Source organism: Schistocerca gregaria, chromosome 4, assembly GCF_023897955.1.
Source record: "Schistocerca gregaria isolate iqSchGreg1 chromosome 4, iqSchGreg1.2, whole genome shotgun sequence".
Classification (NCBI taxonomy): Eukaryota; Metazoa; Arthropoda; class Insecta; order Orthoptera; family Acrididae; genus Schistocerca; species Schistocerca gregaria.
Genome location: NC_064923.1, coordinates 480,320,807 through 480,339,926, shown reverse-complemented (window position 1 = coordinate 480,339,926; position 19,120 = coordinate 480,320,807).

Sequence of the window (19,120 nt, the reverse complement as noted above, 5' to 3'; positions counted from 1 at the left end):
GATAATTTGTAATTGTTGAGTAACCCCAGAATGTAGGTAAACTGTTTTGCTAAAAATGCTAGTTAGATATTTCACTTTTGTAATGCTTTTACCATTTGTTAACAAAGCTATGTGTAATTTGATAATTTGCATTTATGTTGGATTAGTGAAGTTAGATAGTACTTGCTTATTAAATCTCATTGTTTGTGAATCAGTTGTGAGGAACGTAACTTCAATTGCCAGCTGTTTTTGAAACAATAAACTTAACTTGCAATATAATTTTGCTAAAAGAAATTCAGTGTTAGTAATTTACCACTATCACAACCGCCTCCCTGTCCAGGTCATATGTTTTTCAAAGAAATTGCATTTTTCATAAATGTTCTTGTTAAACAGCGAAAAGAGTTTCATGTGCATTTGAAGTATTATGGCCAGCATTGCACACTTCTGAGCCTGTGGCTAGCATATATATAAAGAGACCAGAATATATCGCGTTCCATCGTTGCTGCTCTAGAGGTAAGACAATTTAATTTATCTGTTACATGCACGGGGACCAAAGTTATCAGTTTTGAAGAGGGCCAGAGGATTCAGTGCATGAGGGGCTGAATGTGTTTTGGCACAGTCTGCATTTAGTTGTTGTTATTGGGAGTTGCATTACCCAATCAATTCGTGTAAAGTTTTGCTAACAATATGGCTCTGAGCACTATGGGACTTAACTTCTGAGGTCATCAGTACACTAGAACTTAGAACTACTTAAACCTAACTAACCTAAGGACATCACACACATCCATGGCTGAGGCAGAATTCGAACCTGCGACCGTAGCGGTCGCGGGGTTCCAGACTGTAGCGCTAGAACCTTTCGGTCACTCCGGCCGGATTTGCTAACAGTAATACAGAGAAAGCACACCACTTGCAATTACAACACGCAACATGATAATTCGAGTTCAGTTCACATTTCACGGTTCAGACATTCATTCAACGTAACCATAAAGAACGTTAAATGAACGTTACACCTAGTGAGAGCTCTGCCATTTGTTCGCTTTGTGAAATTTTTGATATTGAAATCGTCAGGTACATATATTCTGTTCTCTCAACCATTCCATAGCGATATTATCGATTAAATTGTTTGGCGCAACGCAATTTACTAACTTGTACAAAATTCCTTTCACAGGCTATCGGCATTCTTATGCTCCGCCTTGTTTTCTTTTTTTCCATTGAGTTGAGTGTTCAATTTTTGTCTTTGGATTTGTACTCATTATTTTATACGATGCCGCGCAAAAGTGTCAAGGTTCCGGCACATAATCTGCCAACTATAGATACCAAAATAGGCAGTTTTCCTAATATTGACAACAATGTTGAGGATGACAGTAATCACTCTGCTGTGCAACAGTTCCAAAGCACCACAGTTCCGCTTCACAGAGTAATGCACAATTTCCTGACAGTATGATTTCAACTAATTTACCATCTGCTCAGATTGTCGATTCCGGCATAGCGAAATACGCAGAGGTAGATATTGCTAACATGCATGTGTAATAACACGACTCTTTACAGAATCGCAACAATGAACTTCTCATTTCTTGTACTGTCTATCAGATGAACAAAACTGCACGCAAACTACAGAAGCAAGTCGACACTTTAGAGTTGAACAATTCCACACACATTCCTACGCACACAGAAAGATGTGATGAACTATCAGCAAGATCAGAAACACTTGAAAACTAAACTGAAAATAATTTAGACGACACAGTTCCCGTTCCGTTTACTGAATCTCAGGAACATTCGTCAATGCAGCAAACATTAAACCAGCTTGACACACATAACAATTCGCTAGATATGAAAGATAACAGTTTGCATCAGGAAGTAACCAATATCAGAAATTTTTCTCCATGTAATCAGTTTCAAACTAATGTGCCTAACATGCAACATCAACAGTCACCATCTTTTCAACCTCACAATAATATGAGCAGACTACAAAGATCGCGTGACGTTAATGCAGACCAGTCGTCACCATATTTTTTTTTTTTTACACCGCCGAAGCTTCTCAAAATTTACAACACGATAGATTCGACTATAAACCTTTCCTATCTGTAAAGAAATTCGAGATATTTAGAAATAACAGCACAAACCTGCATCCCCTTGATTGGGTACAGCAATTTTCATTTTCGCTGGCACCAAACTGGCCAGTGGCACACAAGCTAGAATTTATCTGTAGCTTTTTAGAGGGAGAACCTTCGACGTGTATGGGACGCATTAGCAAGGCAATGTCACTTCGTCGAAGAGTTCCAAAATGCATTTTTATCTGCGTATTCGTCGGAAATGACTCAGTGAGCCATTAAAGACCAGATAATCAGTTGACTCAATTTTGAACACTCCAGTTTTCCAACTATCACCCAGTTCTTTGAGTATGTGGTCCAACAAAACCAGTACCTAACCGAATCGTATAGCCAATCTGCACTCATACAATTATACATATCAAAATTTCCACGTTCATTACTAGTTTCCGTTCTCACTCGGCAGCAAAAGGAAAGTATTTCAGCATTCAAAGACATATATTTCAATTATTAGAAATTCAACAATCGGACTATTCATTTGTCAATAAGAGCTTTAATAGCGGCAGTCAAGGGAATAATTCATTCGCTTACAACGAGCAAGCCTGCACATTCCATAACAAGAGAAATAAAACATTTGATTCCGATAACGATTCTTATGGACATGCTAATAAGAGAGAACTTTTTGATAACCAGTGTATTCAGCACCAGCAACAATATCAGAATTTCTGTAAATGCGACTACTTTCCTGTGAATTAAATACGCAAACTGTGAATTTCTAGTTTTGCGAGAGTGAATTTTAAATACTAGTCATCTTGCAAATTTATTACACAAGATGGGGATGTTAAGACAGGCCAACAAAATTAAACTAAGAGCGAATAAATGTATAGCAGTGCGAATTTCTCTAGGTTATACCACACAATGTGGCGAATTTTCTGACTTATGCATGTTATTTGGAACTTTTATAGCTTTGTTTTTCTAAATGTAACTACGTATTTTTTGCTTAACTGGAAATAGCGTTCGAAGATCACTTCCACAGCTTCGCGACAATATCCGTTCAAAGATAAAATGTTTAGTGTCTTTCATTAACTAATGTGAGGCATTTCTCATCACTCAAAATTGATTAACAACCAAAATGCTTTTTAAAAAAAAAGAGGGGACGGCTAATTATTCCCTCAGAGACGGAGAACTGATGTAAATGTTACACGGATTACCTACTTTTCGGATGACGAGAATGAAGACTAATCTGTTAGCGACTTGATTCCTGTTTTCAGACCTAAAAGTACCTTCAGTTGAAAAAAAAAAAGGCATTGAAATGTTTTACTGACACAAGCTACCATTCAGCAAAATGGCGACACGTATTTCTGAAAGGATGAAACAACATGCGGCTCGGCGCGGCTCCAGAAGGCTGGGCAGAACAGTTGAAAGAGTCCCAAAGGGACCATAGCCCCTGCCTTGTGAACTGGAAAACGGGATTACCGACTACGACGGTCAGCGCCAACGTTTACGGCTTGTGGTCCCGCATCCGAACACCAAACAGAGTTGCCAGGTCGGTCGTCATACTGCGCCTTCTTCCCAATCACCCAGCTACGGCTCTCGGACTTAGATACTGGTTGTTGCACATATGTGCCTCTGCTTTCTCTCGGCGTTATCGTGTTTATTTCCTTATCGTACCTCGATATAAAAAACTCCACCTTGTTTATTTCCATACCGTATTTCGATAAAACAGCAAGAAATGTTAACAATAATTGTTCTGAACTGGAAAGTGTTAGGCAGATGTGTCTCCGTTCTTTGCCACGGTAGTAGGAGGGGACGTAAGGTCAGTTAAACATTACCCATGAGTATGACAGATCAAGTATCTCCCGCTGAATGCTGCGCTACGTCTCAACGTGGCACACATTTTGTTGACACTACCTTCCTAGGTAATCATCAAGTCAATGTGAACAGACGTCGGTACTTTGTATCAGTCGTTTAATTTCTTGACGACAGAACTCCACTCCTTGGTCACGAGAAACGACGTGTGCACATCATTGTTGGACAATCCCTTCCACACCACTCGCCTCTCCAGTTCTCTTTCACCTTGCCGAAAAGATAGAATACCTTGTTGCTAAATCCGCACTGTATGGATGCTTGCAAACCGCTCATCGACAACGATGAAGTGAAGTTCGTATTGTTCGCGCGCCGTGCGGGGTGTTGCATTAACGTGCAGGAGAGCAATGCCTTTGCTTAAGGTTATACGCCTCTTGTTCTTTATGGCGTCGTGCAGCAACATCAGTGTTGAATTTTACAGATCAGCATTAGTGGCTGTGCCTTGTGCCATGAACTCTGTGTACTCAGCTCTTCACTCTCAAAGGAAGCGGTGATCATGAGCTTCCCTGACGATGACGGGACTTAGCAGCCTTCCTGCGGAGACGAGGGGGTATGTTTCCATTCCGTAGATGGTCTCTTTGTAGCACATATGAAACGACAGGCTGATGTCACATTGCCAGTTATGATGCGGCTTCGCCTGTCACTACCTTCCACAAAGTAAAGCTCTAGGAAGTCGAGAGGCCCTAAAAACCTTGCGCCTTTGTGTGTAGGTTATAGTAATTGGGGAAACCAGCGTGAGCACAATGCCCAAGCTGTAGACAGTCTCGGACAGTGCGACGAGCATTGCCTGTTGAGATCCATATCTGCTGAGCAATGGCTGCGCTAGTCACTCTGCGATTTCTGCGAATCGGTTCCTTGACTGCCAGGACATCGTCGTCTGTACTCGATGACCTGTCTCGCCGAACGGCATCAACGATGCCTGTGCGGCCTTGGTCAGGCTTTTGGTACTATTTGGCTACTATTGGACGCGATATCGAGTTTGGTCCACGTACCACCACAGTTTCAAGCTGAATCCTTGTGCATTTTAGATGTTTGGTCCACAAGAATCAAACTATTTCGTTAACTTAAACTTCGGAGTACGTTTCCGCTTACTGTGCCATTTCACTCGCACTCTCCGATGCACCGCTACTCAGAAAACAGCACAACTATTTGTGCAAGAAAGCTGGAATACTTATTCACTTGTGCAAATATGACACTCTGGTTGCGCAATGGTTTTAGTGCGGGGCGAGAAGTGTAACTTACTCTTTAAAGTCCCCTAGCACAGAGTTAAATAATTACCTAAGGTTTGTCGTTTCTGACTGTTATTTGGGATGTTTTAAGTACAACTTGATTTCTTCGGGCTTTGAATGCTCATGCAGTTTCTGATATAGAGTCCTTGCATCAATTGAAAAATTATATTCTTCAGTTTTACCTGAGGAGCAAAAATCGTGCAGATATAAGAATCTGAACTTTTTATGGGCGTTATAAAAGAGGAAAAATTAGTGTTCTATAGTCTGACATGAGTGGTTTGCTGATTGCAGGCCATCTATAAGGTTTGATAAGGATCTTAAGAATCAAGAAAGCTTTAAGATGATAAGAGGTTAGCTTACCGAAATATTTCGACGACGCCAGTCAGGTGAATACCTAAGAAAATTTCAAAACATTAGTAAATCAGTCAATGAGATGAGTGCTCCCATCTGTGGTAAATGGTGACCGGACAACCGGAAAACCATTGTGTGACATGTTTAGTTCATGGGCAAGAATTTTAAATCTGTTTTACAGGTCTGTACAAGAGTCAAGTATTAACATCCGATCATCCGTACATCTCCAGCTGCTTGAAGACAGTTGATTCTTGATCCACATTGACTAGTCCATGCAAAGACAGTTCCAGATGATGGAAAGCTGCTATTTAATACCTACATAAAAAGAAGAGAATATGTTTTCCAGAGCAGAGATAAAATATGAAACTCAAAATTTTGTTATGTCCATGTTTGTTATTCGTCTGTTGGACTGAAAATATGTATTAAAAACAGTCTAGTTTTCCTTTAAAATGTAACCAAAACGGTTGTCAGATGCTGAAAATAATGCAACCGCTTCAAACATCTCAGAACCAAACAACAAGAGGCTGCCTGTATCAAGCTTCCATAGTTCCTTAGCTATCAATATTTGAGAGAATTTCTTTGACACTTATTAAGCTTTCTTATTTCCTTAACTTCGATATAGCTATTTTTCCATATGTGGGATCAGTACTGCATGAAAACCTCACATAATGGCGGCGAAAGTATGACTGATACATAAATGTTACTGATCTCAAGTAAAATTTTTATTGAAGACAAAAAACACTCTAATAATTATGTCTCTAATTCATTTTAGGATATTAACTGTGTAAGTAGGTTGTTTAGGTTTTTTATATTGGTAACGGCACGTAGCGCTCTGTATGAAAATCACTGGCTGTTCTGTGTGCAGTCAGTGGCTGGTTGGCATTGTTGTAATACTGGCCATTGTAGTGTTGGGCAGTTGGCTGTTAGCATCGCGTAGCGTTGCGCGGTTGTGGACGTGGGGAGAGAGATGGCGGAGTTTTGAAATTTGTAAGACTAGATGTCATGAACTGCTATATACCTTATGACTTTTGAACACTATTGAGGTAAATACATTGTTTGTTCTCTATCAAAATCTTTCATTTGCTAACTATGCCTATCAGTAGTTAGTGCCTTCAGTAGTTTGAATCCTTTATTTAGCTGGCAGTAGTGGCGCTCGCTGTATTGCAGTAGTTCGAGTAACGAAGACTTTTGTGAGGTAAGTGATTTGTGAAAGGTATACGTTAATGTTAGTCAGGGCCATTCTTTTGTAGGGATTATTGAAAGTCAGATTGCGTTGCGCTAAAAAAAATATTGTGTGTCAGTTTAAGCACAGTCATGTATAATTTTTCTAAGGGGACGTTTAAACTGTGTAAGTGGTATAAAACGATTATTAGTAAATAAAACTCCAATCTGCTGCTGAAAGGGCAGTATAAAAAATTTCTGAATTCCCTCGACTGCCTTCTCATAGCATATTCGCCTTGCAGTATGTTTAAGCGCATTGTAGTGGAATTTAGTGTGGTAAAAACTTGTTTACAAAATAGTTTCTTAGTTTAGCATCTAAATGAGCAAACATAAGAGCGGTAAGATTAATGTAAACGGCAGGAGAGATAAAAGCCGGTGACAATTAGTTAAAAAATTTGGTGACACATATTTGGTTGAAAAACAGTATAAAATTCGTTTCATGGAAACGAATGTTACTTACTTATATTTATAAAATATATACTACATTGTAACTTAAAAACAACAACCAAACACAAGTAAAGTATGAAACGTCTGTTGCAGAACACTATGATTGGTTTCATATGGGTACTATTGGATTTTTTTGTGGACGGGTTACTTTGCATAATGTTACCCTAAGATATTAAAACTATTTTGATATGTAATTGAGCTGTCAAGTGTAAATACTTTTTAAACTAAAGAACTGTTCTGGAAATGATCTTGAATAATGTTTGCTGTTGACTTCTCCGTCGCACACTGAGGAAACTAGATGTTCGTTTTTAGGCAATATTCAATGCATGTACTGGCTAATGTTACCATTCTTTCAGTCCTGTCGAGGTTATTTACTAAAAAGAACATTTCACTTCTGGGGTGACCATAAATGCTGGAAAACCTCAGGTCTCATAATGTGATATTACGATGATATCGACTATTTTAATGATTGGAAAGTGAATAAATTGTTATGTCACGGTCTGTTTATTGAGATAGTGAAACTGATATTCTGTTCTGTATTTGCTTCGTGCCATCTTAACAAGGAAAAGGGACCAAGCTTTAACATCCCGTCGCCGACTGGGTCTTTAGAGAAAAAGCATTAGCTCAGCAAGGGGAAAGAGAGGGAGAAAAAATTGTGTTCTCTTCAAAGAATTTAGCCCACTATTTCCTTTGGAAAACAGTGAAAAACATAAATCTGGATAGTCACATGCTGATATTAACCACCATACTCTTGATTACGGTTGCTGTGAACGTTTCTGACAAATTTTAACACTTAGCCTGTATCTGACATTCGCTTGTCTTCGAGATGCCCTACGGCGAAATCTACCATCAGCTGTGTTTGATAGCAAATCAAAGTAAACCTATTTCTCCCAAGATAATTTTCGATGACAATGTTGGTGATAGATAACTCAATACAATACATGTAGTAGAGTTTCTACACAAAAATATAAAGTGAATTAAACACCAGTCAGCTGCCTGTGGTATATAACTATTACTTAGCAATAAACAAAAATTAAATTCATCTTTCGTCCATTCGACTGTGTTTGTAGTGTTCCACGGCTTCTTTTTCCTACAAATTCGTCTTTACAATACTTACCATTATCAGGAATTTTCAGTTTAGTGAAGGAGTGAATAGTAAACTGCATATGTAGAAATGAATAAACTTAAAAATAATTTAAATTTTTTCCAAAATTTTAGGTATTTATTCCCTGTTTTTTTTTTTTTAGGTTATGGAAACTAGAGAAGAATTTAACGAATTTGCACCCAAAGGCACCAAGTGGACTCACATAGTACTTTGAAGCACACACGGAAAATTCGTATTGAGCGATATAAAAATGGATTTTATTCATTTTTGTGTATCAAAATGTCATCATGAATTAAAACAACGATTTTGAAAATTGTAAAGAAAATTAAATAATGATAGAATTAAAATATGGTAGTCAAAATTGCTGTGGATTTGAACACATAAGTAGTAAATGGAGTGCAACTTCCATTTTTTATGATCACACTTTTTGTAAATTAATTGAATAAATATATTATATAATTTAATTAATTTGTAAAAAAAAGTGTGCATAAAACAATGCCAACTGTGCTCCAACAAATCCACTTACTACTTGTATGCCAGCACCATAAGGGCGTATCTTACCTGCAAGACCTTATAGTGATGCTAGACCATTTCAACGATAAGTTCCAACTTACTAATAATGATTATTTTGTTGTCAAGATTGGGTAAAATATCTCTGAATATGAGGAATATCACTACATTGTTGTCTACATTTACAACTACATTCAGCAATTCATCTTACGTTGTATCAATGTTTCTTGTATCACTATAATTTCCGCCTTCCCTTTTTCGGTTTGCTCTATCCAATAGTAAGATCTCCGATGATACAAAACCAATACCTCTGTTGTACTGATTCCCACTGCAAATTTGCTTAGCAAATCCTTAAGTTTCTTGTGCTTACAGAATGGTCCCCTGACCGAAAATGCCGCTTCTTGTTACATCTTCTCTATATTTTTTATTTATCAGACTTCGTAATTGTCCGAGACTGATGACCATTACTCGAGAATTGGTCTTCCAATTGTTGTACAAGTCACTTCTTTCATGAATGAATTACATTTTCATAAGATTCTCCCAATGAAACATACCCCATATCTGCTTCCTTCAAATCGAATTTTTGTGGTCATTCTACACTTCTAGGCGTTTAGTCGTTGTCAGTGCCGCCAATCATTCGTATACATTGACGATCAACAGCCAGTCTCTGCACCAGTCGTTGGTGTTCCGCAGGTTTCACTAACGTCTGCCTCACTTTTCCTCGTTTTCACATTCTTCAAATGGAGAAAAGCCTGTGACAATCTTTATGGAACTTCCAGTATTATTCATTAGGTCATTCATGTATACTCTAAACAAAACGAATCTTAATGTGTTCCCGAAATTATACACTCCTGGAAATGGAAAAAAGAACACATTGACACCGGTGTGTCAGACCCACCATACTTGCTCCGGACACTGCGAGAGGGCTGTACAAGAAATGATCACACTCACGCCACAGCGGACACACCAGGAACCGCGGTGTTGGCCGTCGAATGGCGCTAGCTGCGCAGCATTTGTGCACCGCCGCAGTCAGTGTCAGCCAGTTTGCCGTGCCATACGGAGGTCCATCGCAGTCTTTAACACTGGTAGCATGCCGCGACAGCGTGGACGTGAACCGTATGTGCAGTTGACGGACTTTGAGCGAGGGCGTATAGTGGGCATGCGGGAGGCCGGGTGGACGTACCGCCGAATTGCTCAACACGTGGGGCGTAAGGTCTCCACAGTACATCGATGTTGTCGCCAGTGGTCAGTGGAAGGTGCACGTGCCCGTCGACCTGGGACCGGACCGCAGCGACGGACGGATGCACGCCAAGACCGTAGGATCCTACGCAGTGCCGTAGGGGACCGCACCGCCACTTCCCAGCAAATTAGGGACACTGTTGCTCCTGGGGTATCGGCGAAGACCATTCGCAACCGTCTCCATGAAGCTGGGATACGGTCCCGCACACCGTTAGGTCGTCTTCCACTCACGCCCCAACATCGTGCAGCCCGCCTCCAGTGGTGTCGCGACAGGCGTGAATGGAGGGACGAATGGAGACGTGTCGTCTTCAGCGATGAGAGTCGCTTCTGCCTTGGTGCCAATGATGGTCGTATGCGTGTTTGGCGCCGTGCAGGTGAGCGCCACGATCAGGACTGCATACGACCGAGGCACACAGGGCCAACACCCGGCATCATGGTGTGGGGAGCGATCTCCTACACTGGCCGTACACCTCTGGTGATCGTCGAGGGGACACTGAATAGTGCACGGTATATCCAAACCGTCATCGAACCCATCGTTCTACCATTGCTAGACCGGCAAGGGAACTTGCTGTTCCAACAGGACAATGCACGTCCGCGTGTATCCCGTACCACCCATCGTGCTCTATAAGGTGTAAGTCAACTACCCTGGCCAGCAAGATCTCCGGATCTGTCCCCCATTGAGCATGTTTGGGACTGGATGAAGCGTCGTCTCACGCGGTCTGCACGTCCAGCACGAACGCTGGTCCAACTGAGGCGCCAGGTGGAAATGGCATGGCAAGCCGTACCACAGGACTACATCCAGCATCTCTACGATCGTCTCCATGGGAGAGTAGCAGCCTGCATTGCTGCGAAAGGTTGATATACACTGTACTAGTGCCGACATTGTGCATGCTCTCTTGCCTGTGTCTATGTGACGTGGTTCTGTCAGTGTGATTATGTGATGAATCTGACCCCAGGAATGTGTCAATAAAGTTTCCCCTTCCTGGGACAATGAATTCACGGTGTTCTTATTTCAATTTCCAGGAGTGTATTTGCAACTGTCTATTTCGTCCCATCACAAAGAAAATATTTAGTTCTATCTGCTAGAAAGTCCTAAATCTAGTCACAAATCTGTGCCAAGTTCGGGATTCTCGTATTTCCTTGACTAAGCGGTAGTACGGAACTATATCAAATGCCTTGTGGAAGTCAGGGAACACATCACGTACATGGGTGCCTTTGGCTACTGCAGTCTGGAGTTTGTGAATGAAAAGAGCGAGTTGAGTTTCTAAATATCTGTGTATACGAAATGCATATCGATTTTCATAAAGGATATTTTCAATCTCCAAAAACACCATATCATGTTTGCATAGAACATGTTTTCTTCTTCTTCAATAGAATGATGTCAGGGATATACATCTGCAATTATGCCCATCTAGCTTACAAGCCTTCTTGAAAATGGGTCGCCTGCACCACATACATTACACTGATAGACAGTTTTTGAAACTTGATAAATGAAAAATTTGCATAAAATCTTCTTGGTGTTAAGATCACATCAAACCGTGGTTAAAACTCGGGTTTTCAAGCACCGTTTTCTCTGTCAGATGACTGTCTGCCGAGAGTGGCGTTCAAGCTTGTAACTGATCGTGTGACGTCTCTTGGAATTTTAATTTCTGTTGATGGTGACGTCACCTGGAGGGTTGGACTTGTATACGCAAATGCGGGAAATCGGTAATGCGCAGACATTCTCCTTCCTCCCCCCCCCCTCTTCCCCCTTTCCCGTCCCCCCCCCCCCCCCACCACCACCGCAGTGAGTCGCGATTGAGACACTCCCTCTGAAGTGCTCAGGCACCACTAACATTTTAACATCCGTCTCCATCAAAATCTTATTTCTGTGGAGTTCCATGTCCTCTAAATGCTTAATGAAAGAAAACATGGTCCGTTGTAGGCTGTAATGTAGATGATCTTTATTTAAACCGTGCAGTTAACTAATTTCGACTACCTGTCATTTTCAAACACATATGTTATATCACGTATTGTATGTCGTAACTGTCAAATTATATTTCACTACAAGTGAAAAGGAGGCATTATATCCTATTCTTACATTGTGAATCCGATCTACTTGCAATGTTAGTGAAAAATAATTTAACGATTACGACACAAAATATTAGACATGAGGTTGCAAATAGCATGTCGTCGATATTAGCTAATCGCACAATATAAAAAAAATCATCTATATTACAGGCTACTACGGACCACGATTTCTTTTATTACCTGTTACAATTGTTACTGCACATACGAATCTCTACTGTTTCTTTCATTACGCACCGAGCGAGGTGGCGCAGTGGTTAGACACTGGACTTGCATTCGGGAGGACGACGGTTCAATCCCGCGTCCGGCCATCCTGATTTAGGTTTTCCATGATTTCCCTAAATCACTCCAGGCAAACGCCGGGATGGTTCCTTTGAAAGGGCACGGCCGACTTCCTTCCCCATCCTTCCCTAATCCGATGAGACCGATGACCACGCTGTCTGGTCTCCTTCTCCAAAACAACCAACCAGTCTTTCACTAAGCGAAATCCCAATAGGTCGATGCTTGGGCCAGGACATTCGTCTGTTATCGGTGCAGTGCCTATGTCTTCTGGTTCTCTTCCGTATGTTGTCTTCGCTACATTCACATGGCATGTTATACACACCAAGTACTCCCAAACCCAGGCTGTCTTTCACAGGAAACAGCAAATCCTCCAGAAGATGTCACCGACAATAGGAGTTAAAATTAAGAGCAACGGCACCCGATCAAGCTCAAGGTAGAAAGCGACTAAAAAAAGAAGCTGACTTCACTCCCAGCAGACAGTCATCTTCTGATGAAGAGAAGGGTGTTAATCTTCGCAAGCTCGAGTTGTAACTCCGATTCGACGCGGTCTGATCTCTGAGAAAATTGCATAAAAGGATGACAGTGAAAAACTTTGATGTCGAATTACTCCGTGTCTTTAATTAATGATCCCATCTATCTGGAAGTAGCCCTTGATATTACTTGCAGTATCGTCAGCCATTGAGGATGTGACATCACAAGAACCGCTGCTCGTGGTGTTTCGCAAGCTGACCACGAGGAATCCGGGTGCTGAGGGAGATTCTAATGTCGTGTGCGTCGTGCGTGCGCTGGTTCGCGATGCGGCCGCTTGGCGTCGCTGGACGCCGCGTCACGACGCTGCCTGCGCCTTTTGACGTGGCTGGCGTGGCCCGGCTTGGCGTCAGGATTTCGGGCGCCGCGGACTGTGGCAGCAGACGCACAGTGCGTGCGGGCGGCGGCGGACCTCAAAGCGACCGCCGCACGCATCCCGGGTGCATAATGGCCGGCGGCCGGCCGCACACCTCGCGCCGCGCCTTATCGCGACGTCGGCCCACGCCACGCCACAGGAAGCCGGGGGCGGTGACTCGCGTCCCGATGAGCTGGTCAGCCCACGTCCAGCAGGCGTGATTGAAAGGTGGCGCGCTCGTAAAGCATTCGGGCATGCGGGCCCACGCTGCGCTACTTGCTACGCCGCAAAGAATACGCTCTGCAGCAGGTGAAGAGCCGGAGTTTACTCCGTATCCCTTACTCTTTCATCACCATCTGGCCAAACTCCGTTTATACACTACTGGCTATTAAAATTCCTACACCACGAAGATGACGTGCTACAGACGCGAAATTTAACCGACAGGAAGAACATGCTGTGATATGCAAATGATTAGCTTTTCAGAGCATGCACTCAAGGTTGGCGCCTGTGGCGACACCTGCAACGTGCTGAGATGAGGAAAGTTTCCAACCGATTTCTCATACACAAACGGCAGTTGACCAGCGTTGCCTGGTGAAACGTTGTTGTGATGCCTCGTGTAAGGAGGAGAAATGCATACGAGCACGTTTCCGAATTTGATAAAGATCGGATTGTAGCATATCGCAATTGCGGTTTATCGTATCACGACATTGCTGTTCGCGTTGGACGAGATCCAATGACTCTTAGCAGAATATGGAATCGGTGGGTTCAGGAGGGTAATACGGAACGCCGTGCTGGATCCCAACGGCCTCGTATCACTAACAGTCGACATGACAGGCATCTTATCCGCAAGGCTGTAACGGATCGTGCAGCCACATCTCGATCCCTGAGTCAACAGATGGGGACGTTTGCAAGACAACAACCATCTGCACGAACAGTTCGACGACGTTCGCAGCAGCATGGACTATCAGCTCTGTGACCATGGCTGTGGTTACCCTTGACGCTGCATCACAGACAGGAGCGCCTGCGATGGTGTACTCAACGACGAACCTGGATTCACGAATGGCAAAACGTCATTTTTTTCGGATGAATCCAGATTGTGTTTATAGGATCATGATGGTCGCATCCGTGTTTGGCGACATCGCGGTGAATGCACGATGGAAGTGTATATTCGTCATCGCCATACTGGCGTATCGCCCGGCGTGATGGTATGGGGTGCCATTGGTTACACGTCTCAGTCACCTCTTGTTCGCATTGACGGCACTCTGAACAGTGAACGTTACATTTCAGATGTGTATACAACTCGTGGCTCTACCCTTCATTCGATCCCTGCTCAATCCTACATTTCAGCAGGATAATGCACGACCGCATGTTGCAGGTCCTGTACGGGCCTGTCTGGATACAGAAAATGTTCGACTGCTGCCCTGGCCAGCAAATTCTCCAGATCTCTCACCAATTGAAAACGTCTGGTCAATGGTGGCCGGGCAACTGGTCGACACAATACGCGTCACTACTCTTGATGAACTGTGGTATCGTGTTCAAGCTGCATGGGCAGCTGTACCTGTACACACCATCCATGCTCTGTTTGACGCAATGTCCAGGCTTATCAAGGCCGTTATTACTGCCAGAGATGGTTGTTCTGGGTACTGATTCCTCAGGATCTATGCACCCAAAATGCATGAAAAATGTCAGTTCTAGTATAATATATTTGTCCAATGAATACATGTTTATCATCAGCATTTCTTTTTGGTGTAGCAATTTTAATGGCCAGTAGTGTAAATTCCGGTGTCTGAAATTATGTGCATACTAATTGCAATGTAGGCTTATAAAGAGGTGAAATATGGACGATAACTCGCTCAGAGAAAATGGGAACAGAAGTTTTCAAAGGTGGTGCTGCAAAAAACTGCCGGACAAAGGATGGGTAAATCGAGTAACTAAGCGGAGGTAATTAATCGAGCTGGAGGAAAATTTGTGGCTTGAATAAAGCAAGCAAATTCCAGTAGCGTTTACAACAACTTGAAAAAGAATTGTTTGTGTAGAACGTTAAGGCACTGGATAGTGACCTCCTGCTACTTTAATTCCTTGTACATCTTCGATGGACTTGTTTTCTAATAAATATGGACTTAAATATCATGGGGACCACCTCCTGCCAATCTAGAGATATCAGAGACTATGGATTTGACATTTATATCGATCATTTTCGATTACGTTTACATGTCGCTTCCTTCTCACTCCCACGCCTACTCCCTGCCCCATTAGGGGTGTCTCACCTATAAATAATTTTCCATAGATTGCAAGCCGTATGTTTACAAGGTTTGGTTGAAATTTTTCTTCCCCTTCCAGAGTTCCATTCACATGTGATCCATCTTCACTTCCCTAGCCTTACCAGCATCCCAAGAGTACAAGAGATCTCCTAATATCTCCCTATTTTATCCCACGTGGAAATCAAACTTGGTGAAGATTGCTCCAAAGGTACCAGAACCATAATCTGCATTATCTTCTTCCTGCTATCACACTGACCATGACAGTTTGAATGTCGTCACAAGTATACCGTTAAGAAAAAGCCAAAAGACATTGGAAATTACTGATTTGACATTCGATTATGATTCATGTTCCTGTTTCGATCCCGCACACCACCCGATTACGCCAACACGATTTATTTTCGGCTAGTATGTCGTACACATGAAATAGCTCCAAGCCGGCCGCGGTGGTCTCGCGGTTCTAGGCGCGCAGTCCGGAACCGTGCGACTGCTACAGTCGCAGGTTCGTATCCTGCCTCGGGCATGGATGTGTGTGATGTCCTTAGGTTAGTTAGGTTTAAGTAGTTCTAAGTTCTAGGGGACTAATGACCACAACAGTTGAGTCCCATAGTGCTCAGAGCCATTTGAACCAAATAGCTCCAAGCGTTTCAGAGTCGTAGTTACACGTCATTACACGTCACTACTTCCTCACTTCCACTAATTAAATAGGGATGTCCTCCACAGTACTGGTACTTGTAATGCTTCTAAGATTTGTTAACAGAGCTATACGTAATTTGATTATCTGCATTTATGTTGATTTAGTAAAGTGTAAATGTTGTGTGACTAGAGCCTCCCGTCTGGTAGACCGTTCGCCTGGTGCAACTCTTTCGATTTGACGCCACTTCGGCGACTTGCAAGTCGATGAGGATGAAATGATGATGATTAGGACAACACAACACCCAGTCCCCGAGCGGAGAAAATCTCCGACCCAGCCCGGAATCGAACCCGGGCCCTTAGGATTGACATTCTGTCGGGCTGACCACTTTTTTTATGTAATAGTGTAACAATAACAAATATAAACTGCTTCTAGCAATTTTTTAATATATAAGACGGTGACTTTTATAAAATAAAATATTTCTGGGAAACGTAAATAAGTGGACTTTTTTTACATAATAGTGAAAAAATATCCTGCTTCTGTCAGTTCAAAACAATAACGGACCACGTTCCTCTTCTGGGCGCGTACCTCGCTAATCCCTTTATATCTCTCGTTGGTGTCGGGTACGTCTTTACGTGTGGTGGTGGATCCTCTCCACTGTCGTGGTCATTTCTTGTTCTGATACTTATAGGCAGTAATTACATTCTCCTACCCGGGACACCCCAACTGGGTGGGGGATCAAGCAAGGCACTCCCTTAAAAGCTATCGTAATATGTTCGATTTCTCGGATGTCTCATAAGTTGTGAGTGATGTTCGTATAGTAAAGCCCAAAAGCCGAGCACGTTCTTACTGCCGTCCCGGAAAAGATAACGCACAGTCAAACCTCGAATCCAAGTCACTGCGTTTGTCTTTGTTTGGGGATAATATGTCCTATCTGGGAGAAATAGCATCCGTGGTTCTATTGTTTGCGGCCCCATCCGAAGGAGGAAGGCGATCATTTTTATGACCAAACACCATACGTCCGCCGAAGGCCCGCATATCAGGCGATGCTCCTCGTGTCTATTATACTGCACTGTGGACACAGTGGTTCGTCCGCCATATGAATTGTATGCAACCTGGAACGAGTCATGTATTTCCCATTTACCACCTGATACCACAGTGCGCGCGTGCCCGTATCAAGGTGTGGGTGGTGCACTGCACGCCATACCACTGACGACGTAACTGTTGGTTGGCGGCTCTCTACGGCATTATTCGGCCGTCGTTGAGTCAAGATATGATATATATATCGTGCCGTTGCCATCCTGGTAGTCGGTAGTTCCATGTGTACATAACTGTGTTCCACAAAAAGGTTCGCATATGGGCAAGCGATGGTGAGATGTGAGCCACCACTACCGGAGCCGAACGCGAAGGTGTAGCGAGTTCGTCTATCAAGGCGCCCGTCAGACTTGTCCGGTGTCGTGTCCACATCTTTATCATTGTGGTTACATAAATAGCCACTGCTCGGTCTCGTACGTGGACTAGTCCAAGACCTCCACGACTACGAGGGAAGGTGACGGTTTCGTATCCGACCTTTCAAAGCAGACATGTTCTCACAAAATACTCTAGTGCCGCCAGGATTCGGCGGACCAACACCACCGACATAAAAAGAACTTGTGCCAGGTGTGGGATGCGAGAAGCTAGATAAGTGTTGACAAAGGTGACCCGTTGTATCATATCCATTGCCCCTAACCTGTGACTTCGGACACTCGCACGAATTGTTTGAAGAAGATGTCTGTAGCTCAGTGCCACCGTGCGTCGAACGTCTCTAGTGAAGATAATTTCTAGCATTTCATCTTGTTGATCGGTTGTAATGGTGCTACACTTCCTGTCGGGAGTCCTCTCCCGATGTTCATCGCTCCCGACTTTGCCATGTTCAGGCGACTTCCCGTAGCCATACAATACAAATTACTCCAATGCAGGGCCGCTCTTGCCTCGTCGCCTAACCGTGCTAAAAACACTAGGTCATCCGCGTATGTTCCTGCATATAAACTTGTTGTGTCTTATGGTCATTCCTTGGAGTCGATTCCGGAGCCCGCAGAGCAGCGGCTCGACAGCGATGGCATACAATATCGTTGACAGCGGGCACCCTTGTCTCACCGATCGTGAGATGGTGATGGGCCCCACCAACAATCCATTGATGAGCACTTTGGATGCGGCTCCGTGGAGTAGTCTCATGACGACGGTGACAAAACTTTCCGGAAACTTCATTCACATCATTTGCGTCATCACTTCCGTGAGATAAGCATGGCTCAGCCTATCTAATGCGCGATCGAAGTCTACCGATACCAATGCACCCCGGAGACAACACGTTGATGCCAGTGCGATAACATCGCGGTAGTCGCTGAGTGCCGTTTGTATATTGCTATCTATTACTAGCTGGGTTTGGTCGAGTGATATCACTTGGCGTATTACGCGATTAAAGCGTGCTGCAAATATCCTGGTGTAGATCTTGTAGTGCAATTAAGAAGGGGCAGTGGCCGGTAGGCCTGTATCCCTGTGCTGCCGAATGGTTTGTGGATGGGGATGATCATTCCTTCCACGAAGGAGGGTGGAAGAGGCACGTTGGGAGACATCAATTCGCAGTACATGGCAGTTCATCGTGGAGTCATGAGATCTTTAAATGTACGATAAAACTCTAACGGAAAACCGTCGGGCCCCGGCGATTTGTGCGACGCTCCCTTATCAATCGCTTCCATTACGTCGTCAACTGTGACTTCACCTGTTAACTCCCGGTTGGCCGTTTCGTCGAACACGCAGAGAGCGTTCGAAGGACCTCATGAAAGGCGGCCTGATCGTGTTCCGCTTCTTCATAGAGATGACCGTAGTTTTCCACAAAAGCGTTGGCAATTTCTTTTTGCGTTGTCATACGGCGACCATCTGGCAGTACGACCGTCTGTATTAAGGTTGTGCGGCTACGTTGTTTTTCTCTGATAACGTGATACATCGACGGTGATTCTCCACG